Source organism: Prionailurus viverrinus, chromosome A1 (assembly GCF_022837055.1).
Source record: "Prionailurus viverrinus isolate Anna chromosome A1, UM_Priviv_1.0, whole genome shotgun sequence".
Taxonomy (NCBI): domain Eukaryota; kingdom Metazoa; phylum Chordata; class Mammalia; order Carnivora; family Felidae; genus Prionailurus; species Prionailurus viverrinus.
Genome location: NC_062561.1, coordinates 31,982,420 through 32,007,126, shown reverse-complemented (window position 1 = coordinate 32,007,126; position 24,707 = coordinate 31,982,420). Strand labels below are relative to the sequence as shown.

Sequence of the window (24,707 nt, the reverse complement as noted above, 5' to 3'; positions counted from 1 at the left end):
AAAACAAGTTTCAATTACCCCCCACCCCCATCTTTGCATGCAGACAAAGATAAAAGTTCTTTATTCTTATCTAAGAATACTTATTCTTCTCTCTAGCTTCTTTATACTGCACAAAATTGAAGTCAGTCAAAAAAGCACAAGGGGAGATAGGAGGTAGCAAAAAAGCCTAAACTTGGCATGGAATCTCTTCTTTAACTATGTTTTTCTTTTCCTCCATACCACCCTTACTGGCACCAATGTCTTCACTTCCTCATGAAGCAATCAGGAAATGAGATTTGGTAGATAAGCTTAAAATAAGAAGAAGATTAAAACAATGACAGTAGAACACATTTAAGGATTGAGCTATTACATGCTGTGCATTATAAATAAATGTCATCAATCATTTCCTGGTATTTATAAGTAAATAAAAATAAGTTTAAAAATCCTCACATTTTCGAGCACCTGGATGACTCAGTTGGTTAAGTGTCTGACTCTTGATTTCAGCTCAGGTCATGATCTTACAGTTCTTGAGATGAAGCCCCACATCAGGCTCTGATCTCACAGCACCAAGCCTGCTTGGGATTCTCTCTCTCCCTCTTTTTCTGCCCCTCCTCCACTTACATGTGTGTTCTCTCTCTCAAAAATGTGAAGATTCTTAAAAATCCTCACATTTTTCCTTCATATTTCAGATTTAACACACCATTTCAGGCAAAGATTGAGACATGCATAGACAATAAGGATAAATTCTAAGAAAATGGTACTCTAATTTTAATATAAATAATACACAATCTAAATTTAAGAGTTGAAATATTGAATCCCGTCCCAAGTCCTAGAACTGTGGTGAAAAAGATTCAGTACTGAACTTATGGGAAAAGCAAATGTAGTACTTATCAAATTTTATGAATCTCCTTGTTAAAATAAATTTCATCTCTATCTGCTGAACTCTTCTATATGAGATACATAATAGTATAATGTGTGTGCGGTTTTTCTTTCAGTTCCTTCTCCCTGTCACAGGCCAATGTAGCATGTCAGAGTGCCTTGCAATACTAATGTCCTAAATGAATAGGTACTATGAGATATATACAAAGTTCCTTTTGGAAAATACTATACAAAATGTTATCTTCAATAATGTAATATGCATAGCAATTCAATGTTTTAAGCTAAGCCAAATTTATGAAATAATACTGATCATGTATCCATCCAAGGGAATAATTGCTATATAGTAAGACTACAGGTTCATTCCTGGACTTTAAATTGGCCCCAGATCATGTTGTTTAATGCCAGCAAGGTGGTACAAAATAGTCTATATTTGTATTTTCCTAATATTCAATAGGCCGGCTTTTTTACAGATATTTAAATCAACCTGCCACACACACACACACACACATATATAAAGTTCATATATATATGAATATATATATGAATTAGAACAATGAAGTCGGTGTATATGGATGTTAAATAAATATAAAATACTTTTCTCAAATACTTCAAGTCAATTCATTTGCTTTATTAATTAAAATTAATTAGGTTAAAGCTAGGCTACTGTAAAATCAAAAAGAAAAGAAAAGAAAAGAGAGAGAGACCCAATAAAACAGGAGGTTAAAGAATACAAAAGGTGTGGGGCGCCTGGGTGGTGCAGTTGGTTAAGGGTCAGACTCTTGATTTTGGCTCAGGTCATGATCTCCTGGTTTTTAAGTTCGAGCCCCACGCCCAGCTCTGTGCTGAGAGTGTACAGCCTGCTTGGGATTCTCCATCTCTCCCTCTCTTTCTCTCTGCCCTTTCCTCTCTCCTGTCAAAATGAATAAATAAACTTAAAACAACAACAACAAAGGCTTTGTTACTGTTGTTTCTCTTTCAAACAATAGTCCTGAAATGTGCATTTTAAGTACAGAAAGCAGCTCCATTTCTCTGTTATACAGGATTGCTTCTAAAAAAGTAGTTGTTCCATTATCCCCTAAGAGATTTTAGTTCTCTGTCCTGGAAGGATGAGATTACCCAGGGCAAAGGCTTTCCTTTTAAGAAAGTAGATATGAAATACCATAGCAATTCTTCTTGAACTCCATTGGAAGTAAGCTAGTCACATGGTAACAGCAAGGGAAGACAGAAATGTAGTCTACACATGAGCAGTCATAACTCATAAAGAAAACAGCAATCAGTCATTCTTTCAAAATTACAGTGTTCATCTATTTTATGCTAACCTCTGTGCAGGACACTGTATTGGGTACTACATTATGGTGGAATATAAAAATACTTAAGAATTGGTTTCTGACCCACAGAAATGAGAGGATCAGATTTAACTGTAAGTGATGAATGACAGGGAGCTCTTATAAAGTACAGACATTTATTTCAAAGAAAGAAGGTCATATGGAACCTGAAGGATCAAGTAAGTTTTAGGAGTCTTAGAGGAAGACAAGGATTTATATAGATGGAAGTAGGAATGTGAAGCATTGAAAGCCATTCTTGTTAGGATGAGTAGAATGTGGGAAAATACAAATTTCCATTCTAAAATTATATGCAATGCAGTTATATTTTAGAAAGGATTCAGCTGAAAATTTAGAAAGTAGATATATAAAAGAAATAGAGTACTGAAAGCCAGAATATAAATTTGGGATGTTCTATAATAACTAGTACTAAAAAAATAAAAAGTAATAATCAAAATACCACCCATTTAAAATATGGCCTTTCCAAGAACCATGTATATTTTAACAAATAAAAGAAAAACAAACACAATCCAATTAAAGAAAATCTGCAAGAAAGAGAAAATTTTTGTGGCCAAAATAATGCCATAATAAAAAATAAATAAATAAAAGCAGTTCCCAGGAACGTATGTTTTCCGGTACTTAATTCAAATAACAAGCTATTAGAGCAGATACCCATGTTTCTCTGTGAAATTCTATATATCCAAGTGATAAAATATTGCCAGAGATTAAATCTGTCATATCATGCTACAGAATAACATCAGGGTCCCTAGAACTTATTAGAAATACTAACTTGCTGCTATAGTAACCTAATGTGTCCCAGTTGTGAAACTCTCTTGATGAATTTGAAATTAACCCATGTCACTAAATAAAATGTCAGAAAATCACCAGTGACTTCAAATAAAATGGAAATAGCTGGTTACTTAAGTATAGAGCATCAAAATGTGTTTAATCACAGCTTTGTGGGGGGAAAAAGATAAAATCATTTAAGAACTTGCCCGTAATTGAAATGCAGCAACATGCCTCTATTCAACCTGATGATGGCCAACTGCAGTAACTGATGACCCAGGCAAAACATGAATATTATTTCACCCGAAACCTCTTGAATCCTCTCCTAAAATGCTTTGCTTCTTTAAGATGAACCTGACAGAATTTGACACTCACACAAAAGCCACGTATGGTAGGCTTGTACCAAGCATCACTGTGACATTCAGAGATATTCTGGTTTTGGCAACTGTTTGAGATTTGTGGCTCTCCTTTGACATTTACAAAGACTCTAAGACTATTTCCGAAAAGGGCTGGAGCATTTCACTAGATATGTGGTTTCTTCAAAGGCCACGTTCAGCTCAGATTAAAGTTTCTATGAAACTCTGGATGGAAATAATATGGGATCGGACTAGAAAAGTATTTATTTGATTTGAAATAAGAAAGGCAAAAGTAAACAGATGGCTGGTTCTACAAAAATCTAAATGACAGTGAAAAAATAAAAAGTCAACATTTCTTTAGTTGTTTTGTCTTTCGGATTGCTAAAGTTCCAACATGTTCTTGTTTGTCTTTTGTAGAATAACACTCATCATATAGAATAATTCTCAGGGCTCTTTGAGTATACTCACACTAATTAGTACATCTTTTCAGGACACTTTTTTTTGGTACTATAACAAGCTTAAACTATTGCAGAAATTTATTTTGCTTTAATGGATGTTGAGGTTAAGTTAGAAATCTATAAACCTCCTTGTTGGGTGAACCATGTTTAGGAAATTTATGTGAGTAACGAGATTTAGAAATACAGATAAAAATCCTGAGAGGATGTGAAATGCAGTGAGGGCAGTAGTAGGTTAGACCTTAAGCCACATTTTTGCTTCCTTCAGCTGTAATATTTTGATCTATGTGAGTGTGATTTTGGTAACTAATAACTACCATGGAACATCTGCAAGGAAACAAGTATTTTTTTATGTCAGAATTTAATAGGAAAGGCAGCTTTGAATAGTACTCAGAATTAGTTTTGGCAAGTGGAAAAACATCTCAAGTTTTTGCAGAAGAAAATATGTATGTATATGTGTATATTCATAGTCCTATTCATATTATGTATGTATGCACATATATCATGTATGCATGTAAACTTGTACTGAAATGAAAGCTAGACAGGTATATATTTATGAAGGTGCTAATTTGGGTGTCTGTTGTTCTCCTCATAAAATTCACTGCCCTCTTTCTAGGAGAGATTGAGCCTATGAATGCCTGGTGTTTAGCAAGGATACAGAGCCATATCAGAGACCAGTCGTGACTCACTCCATACCCAGGCCCCCCTCAAGCAGATGTTAGGTAGGGCTAGGGTTACACAGGGTCCACTTGGAAATAAATTTAATCTACATTAGGGCTTTCAAAGGTTGGTAATGGATTCTAATAAGTCTCTACAGGGTAAGAGCCACACTATATTTGAGAGAGGAGAGTTTTTCACAATATGATGCTGAGTTTTCTCTTTTATTCTATTATTTACACTAATGAATCATGATGTCAGGTTAAGGCTAGTTTCTTGGCTCAGGTATACTATATGTGGGCATGATTTGTGCATCTGAATTAGATGTATGTCCCTCCTCTCTTAGAATTTTCCACGTGTCCTTGAAAATACTCCTTCCTCTTGGCATCTGTTTGCTGTCAACACTGACCAGCTTTAGGATTTTAATGACTTTTACAATGTTCTAACTGAAGACTCTCCCATGATGAGGCCCATGAGACTCTCCCATGATAATAAAGTACCTAGTGCTCTTATATGAGTACCTATAAACAAAAAAAGTGAAAAAGGCAGCAGTTATAGTTCTTAATCCCCCAGACACAGACTTTAAAGCAGGGTATTGGAGTGCAAGTAGTATATTTGGGAAGAGCTTCAGAGAACACCAGTTGAGGAGTGGAACGTAAAACAGGAAAGGAACACCAATCAGTAAAGGATGCTTTAGCAAACACATTGCCACCATGGATAGCTGTAACTTAGCCCTGCTAGTTGCCAGTGAAGAATACAGCACAGGAAAAGTATCATGTATCATGGCCACAGCTGCAGTAAAATTACCTCAGTTCATTAATGCCTAACTAGATACACATATCTATATGTATATATCTTTTATTTTCAAATCTCTCTTTCTATCTTGTCAATCATGTATCTACAACTATCTAATGTCATCTATCTATCTATCTATCTATCTATCATCTATCTCCTTTATTTCTTTGTCAAAATACTGAAACAGCTTCCAGGATCAAGGGCAATACTGTCTCTTCCTGAAGAGGTAGATTTCAAACTTGTGACAGAAAATCTGGAGGAAAATTCTGTACTTTATGCAAAATCCTCCAAACTATATTATTTCATCAAAGGGAAGAAAATGTTGTTTCACTTTTAAAACTGCTGTCATTACTAGAATAAGTCACAAAAATGTAGCATCATAGCCAATGACCAGAGCATAAAGATGAAATGGGGGGGGGGGGGGAAGAGGGAGACATTCCATCCTTTCATCTAAATTTACAAACACATTATGTAAATTAAAAGAAAACAGTTAAGAATAAATGACCTAGGTCAAAAATACTACTTTGAAAATCACCTAATGTTATTTGAGAGACACAGAAATGACATGTTTTTGAGGAGTACTGAGTGATGCAACTGCTTTAAAAAATGAATACCGTATCAGTTTGGCTGAATAAAAGTGGTATCTAAAAAACTGACCGTAGTTCTCTTTGTATTCACCACTGTTACCACATCTAGAACACTGGGTCTAGGAATGCGCATTCTTTTATTTGTTTTCACTCAAGGTATCTGCCCTTGTGAGGCCTATCCCTGTCACAAACCATGCCTCAGTAGAAATAAAAATATCTGGCTCTTAATCTGGCTTCTAGTATCTGTTCCCAACATCTTGGTTTTGACAAACCGTTCAGTCTCCTTTTTTATGAACTCTGGTTTTCCACCACATTAAAATTAATATCCTTGATTAATTTTAGTATCTTTCATACTTGGGATGAAAGATGTCTACTGTCTGCTCTGGCAAACAAGAACATTGTCTTTTCGAGTCCACTTCATTTCTATTTTTATATAGATGAGAGTACATGGATATATTTGACTTGGAATCCAAGATGACCAGGACTTCTGCCCATTACTATCAAGGAAAACAATGGGAAAAGAAGCAGTGAGGTATTATAGGATCACAACATGGGGTGACGCAGTCATATGATGGCGCTTTTTTGAGGCATCATGAATTAATACTACAGACTTGTCTGCTTCTTTTCTACAAATGCAATCTTATATAAAATCCCTGATTTGGGGGCAGGTCACATGATGAAGGCTGGCTTTTTAACTGGAGTGTGTTATCAGAGTATGGCAGACAAATGGGGTATTTCGCATTCTGAGGTACTAAGGAAATTTTCTTCTAGATCTTGAAAATGAGATCCTTGCCATTGGTAACTACACAAATTACCCATGACTCCAAGTCTGCATTAAAAAATCAAGGAAGACTAATGGATTTTAATACAACAGAAAATGAAAAGTTCAGTTAAATCATTTTGATTCCACATTTGCAAGTAACCTTACCTTACCATTTGTCAAGTTTTGGTGTAGCATCAAAGCCACAGTTCTCTAGAAAATTTACTAAAAATTCTCTTTTTTTTCTCTTTATATACACACACACATTTAAAAAAATGAATACAGTATCAGTTTGGCTGATGTACATATACAGAGGGGGAGGAGAGTCAGATTTTTAGGCACTTCATTCAAAATCATGTATCACAGCAACTAAAAGCAGAAGCAGTTGCGAGATGTTAAGGAGGTTCTGAAAAAAATGTTAACAACGCCACTCTTCTCACTCACTCAAAGACTTCTGGAGTCCTGACATTTGTTTTAATTATTGAAACAGACTTATTTTTAAAATATATTTTTATTTTATCATGTAATGGTTATTTTTTGTGTTTAAAGAAATAAACATATAATTTCCTTTTAAATTTCTTACTTTTATTCTCTAATACAAAGTGGCCTTGTTACTTAATGCTGGGTGATCTCTAATCTTCTCTAAAATTACCCATCACCCAAGCAGAAATGGGGACACCTGCCTTGTTACCACTGGTAGAGACAAAGTTCCCGTCTCCCCATGTGGTCTGACACCAGGACACAGCGGGCTCCTTATTGCCAAGAGAAGATCTTGGTTCCCAACTCACATTTCTCCAGCACTGCTAGGGTGGAAATCTAGGTTTCCTCTCACCCTTTGCTAACTAGCTGGGACTGCAATGTTTTGCTCTGTTGTTTGGCAGTTACAGTCAAAAACTTTTCTGTGTTGCTAAGTTGCACATTCCTGGTTCTTGGGCCAGAGAGAACATACTTCTCATGGAACTTGTTTTTTCCTTTTTTCTTTCTTTCCTTTTTTCTTTTTTTTTTTTTACTGTGCCCAATTTAATGTTTCTATACTGCTGACTTGCTGACTTTTCTAGCACTCAGTCCAGCATATGTGAAGACAAAAAGAAAACCCAGAGAACTTGGCTACTGTGTCCTTCAATGTGTCCCAAGGTCCCTGGTTGGCCTACCTTCTCTCTGTTTTCCAGAGTCTTCTTATATATCATTTCAGGGGGTTTCTGCTGTACTTAGCAGGAAGAATAAGGAAAACTATGCCTATTCTATTTTCCAAGGAAAAGATACATTACAATTACTTTTTGAATTATCAATATATCAAAGCACATATTTCTTTTGGAGTCTTGACTGCTAATAAAACATCATGTCTTTGAAAATTATGTCCAATTGGTATGATGTAATAGGTTTATGATGCCTCATTGTGAGGCTCCCAGGAACCTATAACAGATCTGTTTTAAGTAACTTATTTATATTACAATAATATGAACAGCATGGATCACAAAGCAACCTTCTTTTGATTAGGTGACTTCATGGATACTAGCAATTATATAGAAAGATGTGGATATAGGACAGGGATCTGTCACAAACTATTTAGCCAGATCTTCAGCAGTATAATTCCCTGAATACAGGCATTGGTGATACCAAAATTCCTGGGCAAACCCACAGAAACTGAGAGAAAAATAGCACCATAAAGTGCTATTTAACAAGCTGGTCCTTACAGTACTTATTGAATGAAACAATTATTGGAAGGGAACAATCAGGTTTTAAAAGTTCAGGGATATGAAGAAAACCCTTTCAACAGAGTAAGCATTGCATTCAAAATTTTACAATATTTGGTAGAGAACTGAAATATATATTTAATCTTAAATTCTGTAAGAATATTCAAATTAAGTAGTAATAAAATGTTTAATTTCTTAATCTAAGAAAGCACTGATATCTTATCTGTTTTTTTTCAGAATTCAAGTAGTAGAACCACATGAATTTCCATCAATTAAACATAAGGATTAGCAATGTTGAATAGATGCAGCTATATCCTGGTTTCTTCACAAGGAAATTGTTAAAAAATATTTCTAATGAACATTTTAATACAATTACATAATTATTTTGTTTGGAAAAATACCATTAAATTTAGAGCAAAGGCAAGATTTTTTTTTGATGTTATGGGAAGTTTACCATAGAAAAATTAATATGAAAATGTTTTCTAAAATATAAAATAATTTGCAAAATAAATATGGACAGCAATCTATAAAATATCAAATTTCTCTCAGATAACAATGGCTTTTCGGTCACACTGACATTCCATGTTAATAGTTTCATCAGCCAATAAGAAAATGCTCATTTTGATTTGTATTAGGATTTGGATACAGATAACGTTTATGGCAAACACACACACATTGCTGCTGGAAGGAAAATGGTCAAATTCTCTAAGTCTTATGATGATTTTGAGTGCAGATAATAAATTAACATTGATCCTTTTGTATATACTTACATATCCAGGTATTTCTATCAGTATTTGTTATGTTGCACTAATTATAGTTGAGTTTGGCCTTTAAGGTTCCTGGAAAAGTGTACTAAATCTCTGAACATAGATAGTTATAACTATTTTCTGAAACCAGTGTTTGTAAAAAAATTGGTTTATAGAATAAACATGCAAAATCAATAATATTAGTCATGTGGGGCTCAAAAATAATGGCCATTGGATGTGTCTTCAAGAAGACTTTCCATGATATGTTGAGATGTTAAGGGACAGTGAATAGTTTGAAATTAATGTGCCAAACAAAGGACTCATTTTATTCAAGGTATTTAAAAACTCAATCTCCTGGGGTTCCAGGGTGGCTCAGTTAAGCATCTGACTCTTGATTTTGGCTCAGGTCACGAGCTCATGGCTCATGGGATCTTGCCCAGTGTCAGTCACTGTGCTAACAGTGCAGAACCTGCTTAGGATTCTCTCTCTCTCTGTCTCTCCCCCCCCCCTCTCTCTCTCTCTGTCTCTCCCTCTCCCTTGCTCACACACTCTCTCTCTCTCTCTCAAAATAAATAAACTTAAAAAAATTCATCTTATTGTTATTGAGCAGTCACATCTATTGTAGCCAGAAAAAAAACACAGCAGTGAAAATAACACTATTTTGAACAAAAGACAGACTTCATTAGAACTGGCCCTAGAAATGGGAGAGTTGTGTAGGAGGTTTTGCATTAGTTTGGTTTAATTTTAATCTAATATATATTATTTTCATGATTATTGAACATTTATATGTAATATACACATATATATTTTTATATATTTATATATATATTATATATATAATGTATATATGTATATAATATATAATATAATGTATATATAATTATATAATATAATGTGTATATATAATGTATATAAAATGTATAATTATATATATATTATATATACATATATGTATATGTATATATGTATATATGTATATGTATATATGTATACACGTATATGTGTATATATGTATATATTATGTATATATAATTATATATTATATAATATACTATATTATATATACTATATATATTATATATATTGTATATATTATTATATATACTATATATATTATATATAGTATATATTATATACTAATATAATATACTATATTATGTATATATAATATACATAATATATTATATTATGTATATATAATTATATAATATAATGTATATATATGTAATGTATATAAAATGTATACACATAAACTGTATAAAAATTGGAAGTCGCCCATAAATCCAACAGTGATAATTAGCCACAGTTAATAGATAGGGTTTACCTATTTGTTGCTTGTCTCTCCAGCTATCTAACATCTCTCCAAGTATACTCGTTTACTAAATTTATAGTTTTGAATTGGTTTCTTCTTGCTTTCTAATATTTAAGCATTTGTCCTCATTATTTTTTAAATATGAACCATATTTTCCTATCTATGGAATAGTGCCTGGTATTAGTTATGTACGGTCTTCTATAACTATGACTTTACTTTTGAATAAGGTAATTTCTAATATTTTGTTATGTAAAATAACACTGCGATATATTACACGTACATAAGCCTTTTGTTTCAACTTGATTACTTATTTAGCATGTATCCGTGAAGAGGAGTATATGATTGAGAGATTATTAAAACCTTCTAGTTTTCTCATACATATTTAAAAAATTCAATCCTAAAATCTTTATAACAAATTATTTTCCCATTAAAATTGGATGAGAGAATTTTTCCTTTGCACCCTCTTTGGCAATATGATGAGAAAAACTGTATCAAACTTTTGTATTTACCTAATTTCTGAAATATATATATTGAATAAATACTTTTTCTTTTCTTAGAAGAGTTTTTACATAGTCAAAGGGGATTTATATTTTCTACAAATTACATATGCACCATATTTTATAAATTGTACAATATAATACTGATTTTCGTAAACTACAAATATGTTAATACGTTAAGGATACTGAAAATTCAAAGTATTTGCCAGAGAGTATCTAGTTTGGGATTTACTACCTTTTTGACATAGGAATAGTTCAAAATGATCTTGACACTCAATATAGGCCAATCTATCTCTAAATGTTATGAATAAGGCTGAGGCAAACATCAAAAAACAAATAGCAGTTATAATGAGAATATCCCTAGTCTAAGGAAACTTCACCAGCCACAAGTAATATAAGGAATATACTAATACTTAACAGGAGTAATATATCAGATGCTTGATTGACATCTGTGCCAAACATCAATTTGTGTGTTCCTTTAATACTCATAATACTGAAGCAGAGAGAAAAAAATGCCATCAAATAACACGAATGCTTTTTAAGCTGGCTTTAAATACGGCTTTAAATCTCATTAACAGCCACTGACAAGAGGTGCACTGAACCACGTTAATTGCAGATGTAACATATGAGACAAAAGGTCAGACATGTAGAGCTAAGCCCACAGTCTGGTTAAGAGATGAAACAGTGGCAGGCTGCTAACTTTGGATTATTTCATTTCTTCAAAACCTGCATTCTAAGATAAGCAGAATTAAATCCAATTTGGGGTAACCTTATCTTTTGAAATGATTAAATATGTAGAATACTGAACAGCATTTACATTTACCAAAAAATGGCGGTTTGGTTGTGGTGGTGAGCTGTGTGTGTGTGTGTGTGTGTGTGTGTGTGTGTGCGCGCGCGCGCGCATGCTGTTATCTGTATGTATAAAATCTGCCTTTATGGTTATTATATTGTATAAATTTTATCTAGTCTACACAATTAAGTTATTTCAAAAACCTTCTGTTTCATACATAAAGCTAAAATGTTACCTACTTAATGAACCATGTGAGAATGTGAAATTTCCCCTCTTCTAACTACAATGCTTTTCAATTGCCTGTCTGAAATAAAAAGGAAAAATAAAGAAAGCCAAGAGAAAAAGGTTAGTGTTTTTGATTCAGTCTTGAAAGCACGTACTCCTAAATTTAACTGAGTAAGAAAATAACAAACAAGTATATGTGAGCGATAGAAGTACAATAATTGATTTTAAAATGACAACTGCTTTATGTGAAGTTTGGAAGCTTAGAAATGCAAATACATCCAGTTTAAAACTCCTGAAACACTATAAATGGAAACCAAAGGAAGCAAGTGAAATATCATCAAACAGTTCAACACTTTTAAAAGGAAAAGAGAAAATATTTATTTTACTACTGAGTTGTATTTATTTCAATTGCTTTTTCAGTTGAGATAGTTTATTTTTACAGATAAATCTTGTTAAAAACTATAAGGCAAAGGAACAAATTACTTGATGCCATTATTCTTTCAACAATGTCCTCTCGTTATTTATTTTGGTCAATTTATGGATTCTTAGAAACATTTAGATGTTTCTATCTAAATTTATTGATACATTTTGTTAGAAAAAAAAGGGCTTATTTAAAAACTCTATTGTACTCTATTCATACCAAATACATTAATGCAATTTCAGGACTTTTAGTTGGAATTTGCATTGTTAAAATCTGATAAATCAGTATGAGTCTGTAGTAAAAGTACTGTTAAGTTTGTAATGATATAATAGTTTAAGTATTGAATTTTCAGCACAAAATACTTGGAGTTAACTAAAAACGATGTTGAGTCCAGTATACTAAAACTACAGATACTGCTGAGAAAAATAATTAAAATCTAAATAAATGGAGGGGCATGCCATATTTAACAAATTTGACACAAATGTGGTTAAGAAATTGATTCTCCCCAAATTGATCTACAGATTCAATTTAATCACAATAAAAATTCTGGCAGACATTTTTCCAATGTAGAAATTGACAAACTAAATATAAATTTCTATAGAAATGTACATAACCTAGAATAGACAAAGAACGTCTGAAGAAAAATGAGATGTAAAAGATTTATATAATGTGATTTCAAGAGTTATTATTACAAAGCTACACTGATCAAGCCAACATGGTATTGGCAAAAGGACAGACACTAGCAAAAGGAACAAAATAGAGTCCAGAAAAAGACCCAATTATATGTTTTCAGGATTTTCCAGAAAAATACTAAAGAAATTAAATTGAAAAAGGGAAATCATTTCAAGAAACGATATTGAAATAAAATAGAATAAAATAAAGTAATATAAAATAAAATAAAATAAAATAAAATAAAATAAAAATAAATTTAAAAAATTAAAAATGGGGGACCTGGGTGGCTCAGTCAACTGAGTGTCTGACTTCAGCTCAGGTCATGATGTCATGGTTCCTGGGTTCAAGTCCCGCATCAGGCTCTGCTCTGACAGCCTGCTCTGTGCAGAGCCTGGAGCCTGCTTCAGATTCTGTTTCCCTCTCTCTCTGCCCTCCTCAGCTCACACTGTCTCTCTCTCTCTCCCTCTTCTTCAAAAATAAACATTAAAAAAAAAAAAGAAATGATACTGAACATCCAGGGAGAGGGAGAGAACATTAACACTTACTTCACATCATTATACAACTATTAACTTTAAATCTCTAAATATATCCAAATTTAAAGGCTAAAACTGTATAATTTCTAGAAGAAAACATAGGAGAAAATCTCTGTGCTCTAGAGTAGACTCAATAATCCCAGGCTCCCTCCTTCTTAACAACAATCAAATGAGTCGAAAATAAGATTTGGAGCTACTAAATGATAGTCCAAGAATGATCATTAATATCAAATCCATTAGTAGCCATACTGTAATGAAATAGAATGGCTCAGTAGCATGGAGAAATAAGAGGCCAAATTACAATTGATGTCATGTCATCTTTCCTTTTGTTAAGCCCAGTGTTCAATAAATAGACTTTATTTTTAATGCCTGATGTTTAAAATACTCTTATTTAGCTGAGCTGTACCATTAGCTATGTGTTGTACTATATATACACACACACACACACACACACACACACTAATCTCTATCTAGTCAGCAAGTCTAGACAACATTTTTTAGTTTTCTTTGAGTCTCATTTTAAGAATCTATTACAGCAAGTGTTTATTGAATTTCTTCCACTCTTTCGTAACTTAATACTTCAGGTAGAATAGGTATCTATCTCCTGAGCCCAATAGCATTCTGAGTATTCCTCTGTTAGAAAGTTCAGTTCAATATATTAAATTGTTATCTCAAGTGTCTATCCCTCCACCTTGAATTACAAGACTATACTATATTGAATGCAATGCCTGAACACAGTGGTTAAAAGATTATGTATGTTCAATAAATATTTTTATTAGTGGAAATATTTATATTCCTAGCAATATTATATACTTATGTGTAATTTATAAATATTTTTCATTCTCTACTCTCAAATAGAAAATGTGTCTATAGAAATATATTTATTTTCCTAAAATCCCTAGTTACTTTCTTGGTTGTCTTAATTCTCCTTTTCCTTATTGGCTCTACCACTCATATATATTTTCATTCTTTTAGTAACCAGAAATTTCTGGAGGAAATAACTTTCTGTTGTCTCATATAAGCAAGAAGACTATGAGATTTTAAAAGTCAATATCAGAGAATAACAAATGTGAAAGATATTATTTCAGTTCCAAGCTTTGTATTGTGAATTGTACTCTAACATGCTAAGCAAAAAGGCAATGACCTAATTCTTGGATTTTGATCTATGAAAAGACCAATTAATAATAAGCTATGAATAAGATACAAGATTATCTTCCATAGTTTAAGAGATGAATAAGCATTGATCAGAAAAATAGAACTTATATTTTTCCTTCAAACCTGTAATAAGATCCATATGCAAAACTGAAGAATTTAACATACACAAGGAAAAAAATCTATAGGAACCTATTTTTAAATTTTTTAAATATTTATTATTGAGAGAGAGAGACAGAGCATGAGTGAGGGAGGGATAGAGTGAGAGAGGGACACAGAATCTGAAGCAGGTTCCAGGCTCTGAACTGTCAGCACAGAGCCCGACACGGGGCTCAAACTAACAAGCCATGAGATCGTGAGCTGAGCCAAACTCGGATGCTTACCTAAGCCATCCAGGCACCCCTATAAAAACCAATTTTTAAAACCTAGTAAATCAAGTAAATCTTTAAAATCTGGTAAACACACAAGAAGACATTTAGATACCACACATGTAATAAAATTGACTATTTTTAGTGAATGTGGAGAGATTAGCTAATTATGATAAACAGAAAAATGAATTTCAAAGTAAGGAAGAAGGCCCTTGACTATCATCACATTTAATTGAAATTGTTATAGAAAAAAACCAAACCATAAGAAGGAAATAGGATAAACAAGTACATTTAGTCTGATTTTTTTAAAACTCAATGATTTTTACTCTTTCTTCTATGAATTTAAGTATAGACTTGTTTAGGTTTGAGTTATCTATATATACATAACTTAAGGTCCAATCTAAGCAAAATATTAAGAAGAAAATACTTCACTCGACATTTCAAGAGGAAGAACAGAAGTTAACATAGGATCTCTCTCTGGCTTTTCTCTTACCATTCATTTTTACACAATAAAGGTGGAGAGCATTTATCCAATTGCTGAGTATGAGAAAGTAAGTTTCCAGTCATCTAAGGCTTTACTCCCTACTCCATTTCCCCCCTTATTAACTGGGACGTGAAAAGAGAAGACTTAGTTTTCACTGTCCATCATCTATGGCAGAAATAATATAAGAGGCAAATTCTGTTTCTGAAAATGGGAATGGCTGACCCAATTCAATGTAGTTATTGGTGGATAATCCATCTTAGGGTGTTCACTTGGGTCTGTTTTCCCACAAATATAAACCATATTCTCTTTCAAAAACTTCACACATAATAAGTATGACGTGTTGCTCTTTACTTACCTACCTGGTTGAGTTGTTTCAGAACCTAAGTGGGGAAATGTGTCACTATATTGGGTGCCCTCACACCCACTAGATGTACATGAAGATGGTAGGGTCCCAGCCACACAGAATAATTCTAGAGACAGTAGGAATTAGAACTAATGTTTAAACCAATCTTATTATTTTACAAGTGAAGAATCTACTGTCTAAGGAGGTTAATTAGAATATTTAAGGGTTTACAGTTAATTCATGGCAAAACTATAAACTCTGATTTACTGACCATCAAGGTCATGTATTAAGGACTCCTTGCAACTTGCTATATTTGAATATCCTTGACCTACCAAGCCAGAAGCTCTCAATTCTATATCTAGTTCCTTTTCTTATTACTTATGCCATTCAGTTTTCTTTTCTGCAAAATGAAGCTCAAGTTCACAAAGTTATTATAGAGTAAAAAAGCATATATACATGAAGAGTACCCTGTAAATTGAACCATGGAGTAAATATCTAGTGCCTACATTATCTCACTATAACTTTTTGTTTCAACTAGAATCAAAATGAGTAAAATATGACTTCTTAATGAACGAATATTTTTAAATAATAGCAGTATTTCACAATGCTGCTTAAGATGACAAAGTATAACCAGATAATTTTAACGACATAAGATTTTAAAATAAGTCTGAAACATATAAAAATTAAAATATACTTCTATAATAATTGAGGAATTATAATTTTCTATATAAGATTAATCTAAGGGTATTCTAATATATTGCATAGATATTTTCCAAGCTTAACAAAAACACAAAAAAATTTCTCATTGACACTGCTATTCCCAAACCAGTTGCTCTAACTCTTCAATCCATCTTTCTTAGATACCCTGTTTATCATTTTCTACCCCTTTTCTTACCTTTCCAAACCAGATTCATATACATTGATTCAGTAGTACCTTCTATTTTTGTTACTATATTTGACAATCATTTTAGTAATGAACACAGATCACAGAAAGTATTTCTCTTAAATAAAAATATCCTAAAATGTTTTATCTTGTTCTTGATGAATAGTTTGAGAGAAGTAGACAGTTTCAAATGAAAAAATGCCATTTATGCACCCTTCTTTCTAGCTGTCAATCCTACCTGTGAGATGACTACCGATGGTGTCTCTGCATACATGATAATATCTCTAAGCCCAATTTCCTTTTTTTTTTTTTTAAACCTCACACAAAACTAAAATGATGTGCTCTCAAAGAAAGGTCACAAAAGAAACTCAAGCTGAATATACTTAACTTTAAATAACTCTTTGCTTTAAAAACGACCTACTATTAAAAATATTTTTTTAATTCTGAAGGGTAGATTATAAACTTTACGGATTATTTTGTAAAGTACCCCCTTTAATTGTGATAATTTGCTGTAATTTTTAGAGTAGTCTCAGCAGCATTCTTTACTTAATGGTGAATCCCAAAGGAACACATGATAATTCTGTCTAGGACAAACAAAATCTAAAACTGGGTCTTGTCTAGTGAAATACAGTTAAATATAATTTAAATTTCTTATGCTAACCTTAATTTTGTGATCACCCAAATCAACTGTACTTATTTCAAGGATACCAAATAATTTTTATTAATTCACTTTTTAATTCATTTTCAACAAGTATTTGTTGGATATTTGCTATGTTAGAAATTGACCTCTCCTGAATGGGTATAAGGTATAGCCTCACTGCTGCTATCACTATCCTGGATCATATGCACTGAGTTGGGAAAATTGCTGTTACAAGCTCACTAATCTATCAAAACAGCATATTATGCTGTGGCATATAGAGAGTTTCTTAAAATCCTAATATCCAAAAGTCAATTTATCTTTTTACCATTTGTCATCTGAGTTTGTTTCCTAAGTGACTTTTTATACCATCACAGTGGGTCAGAAATGGCTGCCACATGGAGTCAGTTCTGGTTCCACATAACTACCATGGAACTCACCCTGTATTTCTTCTCCTCTTGTGGCCTGAGTTGAGGTCAGAGATGAAGGCAAAGGTGAACAAACATAGTCGTCTAGGTCACTGTAAACAACAAAGACCTGAATTTAAGCATAGTAAAAAGTCGTTGACAGCTTTATACATGATTATGGGCTTGATTCTTATTGACATGTTTTAAATTATCAGTATTGTTAAAATTTAAATGTACATGATATTTTCTACATGGATATGTTTATATGTCAGTGAGCAGGAGCAAAGAGCTATGTGTTGAAAATAAGCAAATTATTTTCAATTTATTTAATTTCAACAGATTTGCATTATAATATGTACCTTTTTTATTTCACACATAAATTATTTTCTGAAGCAACATTGGAATCCAGATATCTTGCTTACCTTCTGCTATTTATTTGACTTTGGACAAACTGCTTCTCATATCAGAGCTCCTTTTTTAAAAAATTGTTTTTGGTGTAGGCATTAGCTTCCTAAAATGTTGGGCAGCAGAAACCACAGTGAGGGGTGTGATGAATGAATAAGTAATGTGAAAAACGGGAGGGAGACAGTGTAGTTAGCAATAAAAAGAACAGTAGGTGGTCATGAAAGGAGAGAGGTGCCAAAGTAGCTGAACAAGAACTTGAGTCTGAGTCACTTTTATGTGTATTTTAGGAAGGGAGACACTTAACCATGCTTTAGTGACGATGTGAGGGAATCGGTTTCTAGTCAAGGTTTAAAATCATGAGGGAAAAAGCAGATAATATGGGGAGAAAAGCCTTGAATAAACTTTAGGGAACCTTTATCATATTAGTAGGAGGATCACATAAAATAAATAATATTCCCCAGAAATAATTAAGTTTTCTCTCCACCCATACTCATATAACACTATCATGACATTTACCAAGCTATATTTGTATATTTAGCATATATCTCAGGTTAAACTGTTAACTCTTTGAAATTTGGGAATTTATTTTACTAATCCTTTTTTCCCCTGGAACTTAATATCTTTTTATTACACTGACTAATGATGTGAAAGGGCTATGTGAAACTGTATGCATACAACTATTACAGCTATTACAGTTCAAATCAGTAAGTGATAAAATGCACATATAGTGCCTAAAGAATCCCTGTTGTTTTGCTACCTTTAGGACTGTATGTTTAGATTTGATGGTTATAGGAATCATCTTTGGCTCGACAATAAAAAGGAAAGCCACTTTTGAAAGACTGCTTCAAAACTTTTAGCATTTAACAGTTTCTCTTAATTTACCCCTTTAAAATAAGTTTTAAGGTAAAATATTCTAGCTTCTTTATTGAGATTCTACAGTGGAGACATTACCAGAATCTTCAACCAGTTCTGTGTCCTGAGCCCAATAAAGATCTTAAAATTCCTAGCTCTTAAGTATCAAACAGGGGAGAAAAGGTTTTGTTTAACCTGGTATTCCCATCAGAGATTGAAGAATTGATTCCCCACTGCCAATCAGTTAGGCTTAAAATTTGTGTGTGGGCACTAGGTTTTAGGCATTATCACTGCTCTTTCAATAATACTCTGATAACGAAACTATCAGCAAAGAAGCACCAACCTTTCCATTCTTGATAACAAATTATAACACATCACTTTCAAACTCCAAAATTATCAAACTTAACTAGTTCCTTCTAGGCCTTTAGTATAATTATTTAGCTATTTTCCAATGTCCTAAAAGTTCTAAAAGTTGTAGGTTTCAGGTTCTGAAAGTTCTGAGAGTTATAGATTTCATGTAAATGGAACTGAAAATAGTCCGTACACAGCAACACATGAGCATTTTTTTTTCAATTACAAATATCACTTTACCAAACATACTTTTGTTTCCTAATATAGAAAATTATTAGTTTTCATAATTAGAGCTTTCCCAGCAGCATCTAAGACAAATCATAAATAAAAGATTTTAAATTTTGTTCACCTTTTCAAGTACTTAAAAAATATTTGTGATGATCACATCAACCAAGGTATCAAGAATTCAGTAAGAAACTGGGCTTTAAGGTTTAGATCTTGTAAGACAATTTTGTGGGGTTTTTTTTTCTTATAGAGAGGTCTGACTTAATATGACTATCTCACTAAGCTTATAGGGAGCTTTATTCATATTCAAAAATGTATCAAATCATAGGAATTTCTTTGAACTTATGAAATTCAAAGGAAATGGCCCCCTGGAGAGAACAAGGTACCAACAATTTCTCATCAGTGGTTAATCAAGAAGGGGATCCAGCAGCAGTTCTAAGCAGCCCACACAATTACTTCTAGAATTTGCCTACAGTGAAGTATCTTTCTATCTCGATTTCAAGTCTGTAATTGTCACTAAATAGATTGTTCAAAGTAGAATACCAAGTGCAGAACATTCCATTAAATGTTTCTTCATTTATGCTTTGGTATCACCCTCCCACTTTGTTTATGTTTTTACACTAACCATCTTATACACACCCTCAGGCAAATGTGCACATATCCCAGAATAGTAATACATAAAGTGATATAGTACACATAATTATTATACCAAAGCTTAAATTTATATTTTTAGAGTGTGCAAGAATATGTGAAAAATTCCTCTCCCACAGATGAAATGTACTTTGATATTCAGTTTTGAAAAGGTTATTAGCTTTAATAAAAACTTTAAAGCTAGAGAAACTTCTATAGAATATTCCAGTTAAGTAGTGTTTGACAAGCACATTTGGGAATGGATTCTAGAAATCCCAGGAAAAGAGGAAACCTTTTCAACATGAAAATGTACCACGCTGATAAGGTGGTATTTCACCTGGAAGCTATATTTAAACATTACATCACCATCATAGAACTACTAGCAGAATTTTGTGTTCATGTAGAAGATAGGACAAGTAACATTCCTAGAAAAGAGGTGTGAGATTCAAATTTGATTCAGAACCTCTAACAGAGAAAAGTGACTACACATATCCCATAACTTGTCTTATTTCCTTCCTACTTCCCTCTCAAGAGGGAAGAGGCACAAATTAAATAAGCAAGTGACAAACTGAAAAGAATAAAAATTACCTATTTTAAACTAAGTTGAGATGAGATTATTTTAACAATGAACAAATTATCCACTGAGCTCTTTTGCAGTTTCAAGGTTCTTGTCTGGGCACCGAGATTCAAGGGATACAAGAAAAAAATGAAACATTTCCTGCTATGATCGATTTTTCTAGAACGCAGATACCTAAATGCTACCTTTGAATTTCAGGGTGCTTTATGAGCACTTAGTCTAACTTAGATTATGGAAGAGAGGAAGGTTGGAGGGATGCCTGGACAAGCAAAGGAATGATGCAACTTTACTTCTTAAATTACTCTTCCATCTGTTTGAACCTGGTTCAAATCCTACTAAAAGCCTATATTCTTCCTTCTATCACATTCTGCTTGTTTCTCTAAAATATTTTTCTCCCAATGTTTTCTCAAAACATTTTTTATATTAGCTAGATGTTTAATACACAATTATTAAATTGTGTGTTTTTCTACAGAGTGTGAAGCCACATTAATCGCATATCTATGACATGTAGGAATAGTAGTAGAGACAACATTCAGACCTCTGTAACCATCCCCTTTCTCCCAGGAAACCTCATGTATCAGGGAATAAATAACGTGTCCTATGGTCCCTTCTACCCAACATCCCAATCCCCTTTGCAAATGGAATAAAAGAAAAGCCATCTTCATGGAGTAGTATCAGAGAGTGTGAATAAATATGTAATAACTGAATCCTTAAATAAGAAATTGGCAAAATTTTAGGATCTCCTGTAGTTTTCTAGGCCTTAAATTGAGTCTACTGAGGGAATCATCCTAATCCAAATCTGCCTCAGTCCTTGAAACATCACTTACAGTGGAAGCTCATTCAGTCCCTCTAATCTCCAGAGTTCGGATTAAGATGTTGTCCTGTCACTGGGTCACAAACTCGGGAGTTCTCCGGGTGAAACCTGAAACTGGCCCCCATACATGGAGTGAAAGAAAGAGGCAGACCAGATTGGTTGGTGGCAGTTTTCACACACAATGGAACTTACATACTAGACTTGTCTTGAGCAGCCACAAGATGAGTAGTAGTTCTCTGCACTGTCCCCAGAATCTTAACAGTTTACATAGAAGCCTTAACTTGGTTCAGTCATATGGGCTCAATAACATCTTACTCTCTCAAAGCTGTGTGCTTAAAGTAGTTTCAAGTATGGGGACAGTGGGTAAAATGTACATTCCAAGGACAGGGAAAGAGGTGAGGAGCCTCCAAATGGGTGAGGCCAGCTCATGAGCCAACCAGTGGTCACATCCTCTAGACGTCATCAACATCGGCTGATCAAAACAGATCAGGAACGAAGATCTCAGAAATGATTTTTGGGCTCCTGGGAGTTTCTTGAGTCATAGGACACACAACTGTCAGTGTAATTTTTTCCTTCAGATTTAGCTTTCTGCCCTGATCCCACCTCCATGGACTGACTAGTTACCTGCGTTATCCCATCTTCCATATTCCAACCTCTTTTTGAACCCTGCGCTGCCTCACATCCTTTGCCCATCCTGACACACTCATGTGTGCAGACACAAACGTAGACACATGTTAGGGCATGACAATTTTAATTAGAACCATTAAGAAGTGCTAGATCTTCTTGCTCTTATTTTTCTCCCCATTCTACTCTGCACATATTGTTATGGATCCATGTATGAAATAACTTATTTATCAGAACCCCATTTCATCAACATCCCTGTCCCCTTACCTTGCACTGTAAATCCTTGTGTAGCTATGAACCACCTCTAGGGAGCCCTGTATTACTCTTTGTGCATATTTAATTTTCATTTGTCATTTGTATAATCTTAATTAACATGATTTACTAAATGCTTTCTTTATGCCAGGGATTTCTAAAGATTTTATATCCATCATTTTTTCCTTTAGTATATCCTAATCAGATAGGATACTATCGAATACATATGCTTAATTAATATTTGAATATTATGAAATTACCCCAATTTGAAGGACTAAAATTAACTTAAACAGCCTGACTAAGATGCAGAAAACTCTGCTCTTAGCTGCCTATTCAAAACTAGTCCTTGTAGCTGCTGTTTTTATCCAGTTCCCTATGTCGACTACTCTTGCATTGTTCTTTTGTTTTCTGTGTTCAGCTTCACATCATGACAATATCTTTCCTTTTTCTCAGACTTTACAATTAAACCTATCAGGAATGTAATCATTTAACTGCACAGAGCCATGCATGTTCCTTGTGAGCCAGGATATTGTTTTAAAATATTATCTAATATATTTTCCTTCTCAATAACTTTAGCTGCATTTTTACCATTGAAACTAATTTATCCAACTATAAATGTACTTTTTTTTTTTTTTTTGCAATTCACTACATAGAAATTATAGGTCAGTTAAAAAGAACAAGCTGAGGGACATTACCCTAGAGAAGAGCATAAAAAGAAACTAGAAAAGAACCAAGACTCAAACTTACGGTTTTGAGTTCCAAAGAAGTTTAAGAAACTGATTAAATTAAGCTAATAAAATAAAATATAATAATTGATAAGCAGGAGTATACTTTTAAAATAAATGATTCTCAATTACTTCCCTTTATAAAATGATTTATAATTTTTCATATATTATTACATTAGAATCATATCATCTGAGCTCTTTAAGGATACGTGTGTGTGTGTGTGTGTGTGTGTGTGTGTGTATGTATATACATTTGGGGAATTTTGTACATATTTTTAAATTATTTATTAAAAAATGAAATTTCATTGAAATATAAAAATAAGTTTATCAAAGAATTCTAAAGAAAATACGATTGTTTATGTACTTTTTTCACTTATACTAATTAAAGTGCTCAATAACTCCAGTAGACCAGTCATTTTGTTTTCATGTGTTAATTAATTCGCTGGTTGTATACATTCTAAGCACACATTAAGTCCTGAAAAAAGTTTATCATAATGCATGTTTATAAGCTTCATTGCCCAAATTCAGAGTCAGCATGTTTCTTTGGGGGCCTAGAAATCTGAATTTTCAACAAGTACCAGAGATGACTCTGACATATATCATGCAAGTATCACATTTGTGAAATATGGAATAGTTAGAAGGGCCCTTGACAAGGAAAGAGAAAGCCCAACTTACAGATCTTACTTTAACTTCACTACTCTTGTGATCATGACAGATCCTTTTTTGATTATTGATGAGAAAAACCTTTATTGATTTATTCTTACTATATTCTCTTTACCTGTAATATGGAAGTAAATTGAATTAAATTGAATTTAAATTAAAACTGAATTTAAATATGAAAGTAAACCTGACTTTAAATTGAATTTAAATTTAAAACTCTGAATTTTAATGTCTATAACATCACAATTTTAATCAATGTAAAATATCACATCATTTATTAAATCCAAAATTAAGCATACCTTTTTTCTCTCATCATCCTCTATATGACAAAGATTGATAATTCAAATTGTATTTAATTTATAAAAAAAGGTCTCTGGATTTCAACATTGAGACCATAAGGTTTATCCATTCATGGTCTTGTGATCTGAGGAGATTCAAAGTGATGATAAGAGAAATTCTTTGAATTATTAAATAAAAATACTTACTTCAAAAGTTGTAAATCATATAGTACAGACACTTTCTGAATTGCCCAGATTCCGCTTAGTGAAATGCAGTTATATACCCCCACCCTCTGCTTTTTTTTTTTTTTTTTTTTTACACAAGGGTGATAGAAACATCAAAGAAAACAATGAGTAAGCTAAAAGAGGTAAGGCTATTAGGCTTCCTTAATTTGTTCGAGACAGTGTTCATTCAAAGCCAACTCCTACACTCATATCTGCAAAATGACTCTAAGATAGTATGTATAAAGTACAATGATCCAGAGGCACATTAGGAGCTTATTTATTAAAGACAGCTCGACTTTGACCACAATACTCTATGATGGAGGAAAGCTTACTAATACTTGTAAACAAT

General features: G+C 33.0%; 1 long non-coding RNA gene across 3 annotated transcripts in view; it reads right to left on the bottom strand.

Annotated features, from left to right (window-relative positions):
- Positions 1-24,707, bottom strand: part of LOC125174012 (uncharacterized) — a 422,588-nt gene that overhangs the window by 347,928 nt on the left and 49,953 nt on the right. For all 3 annotated transcript variants that reach the window (XR_007155219.1, XR_007155220.1, XR_007155224.1), the window contains exon 3: positions 17,774-17,853. This is a non-coding gene — a long non-coding RNA (uncharacterized LOC125174012). The remainder of the gene's footprint in view (positions 1-17,773; positions 17,854-24,707) is intronic.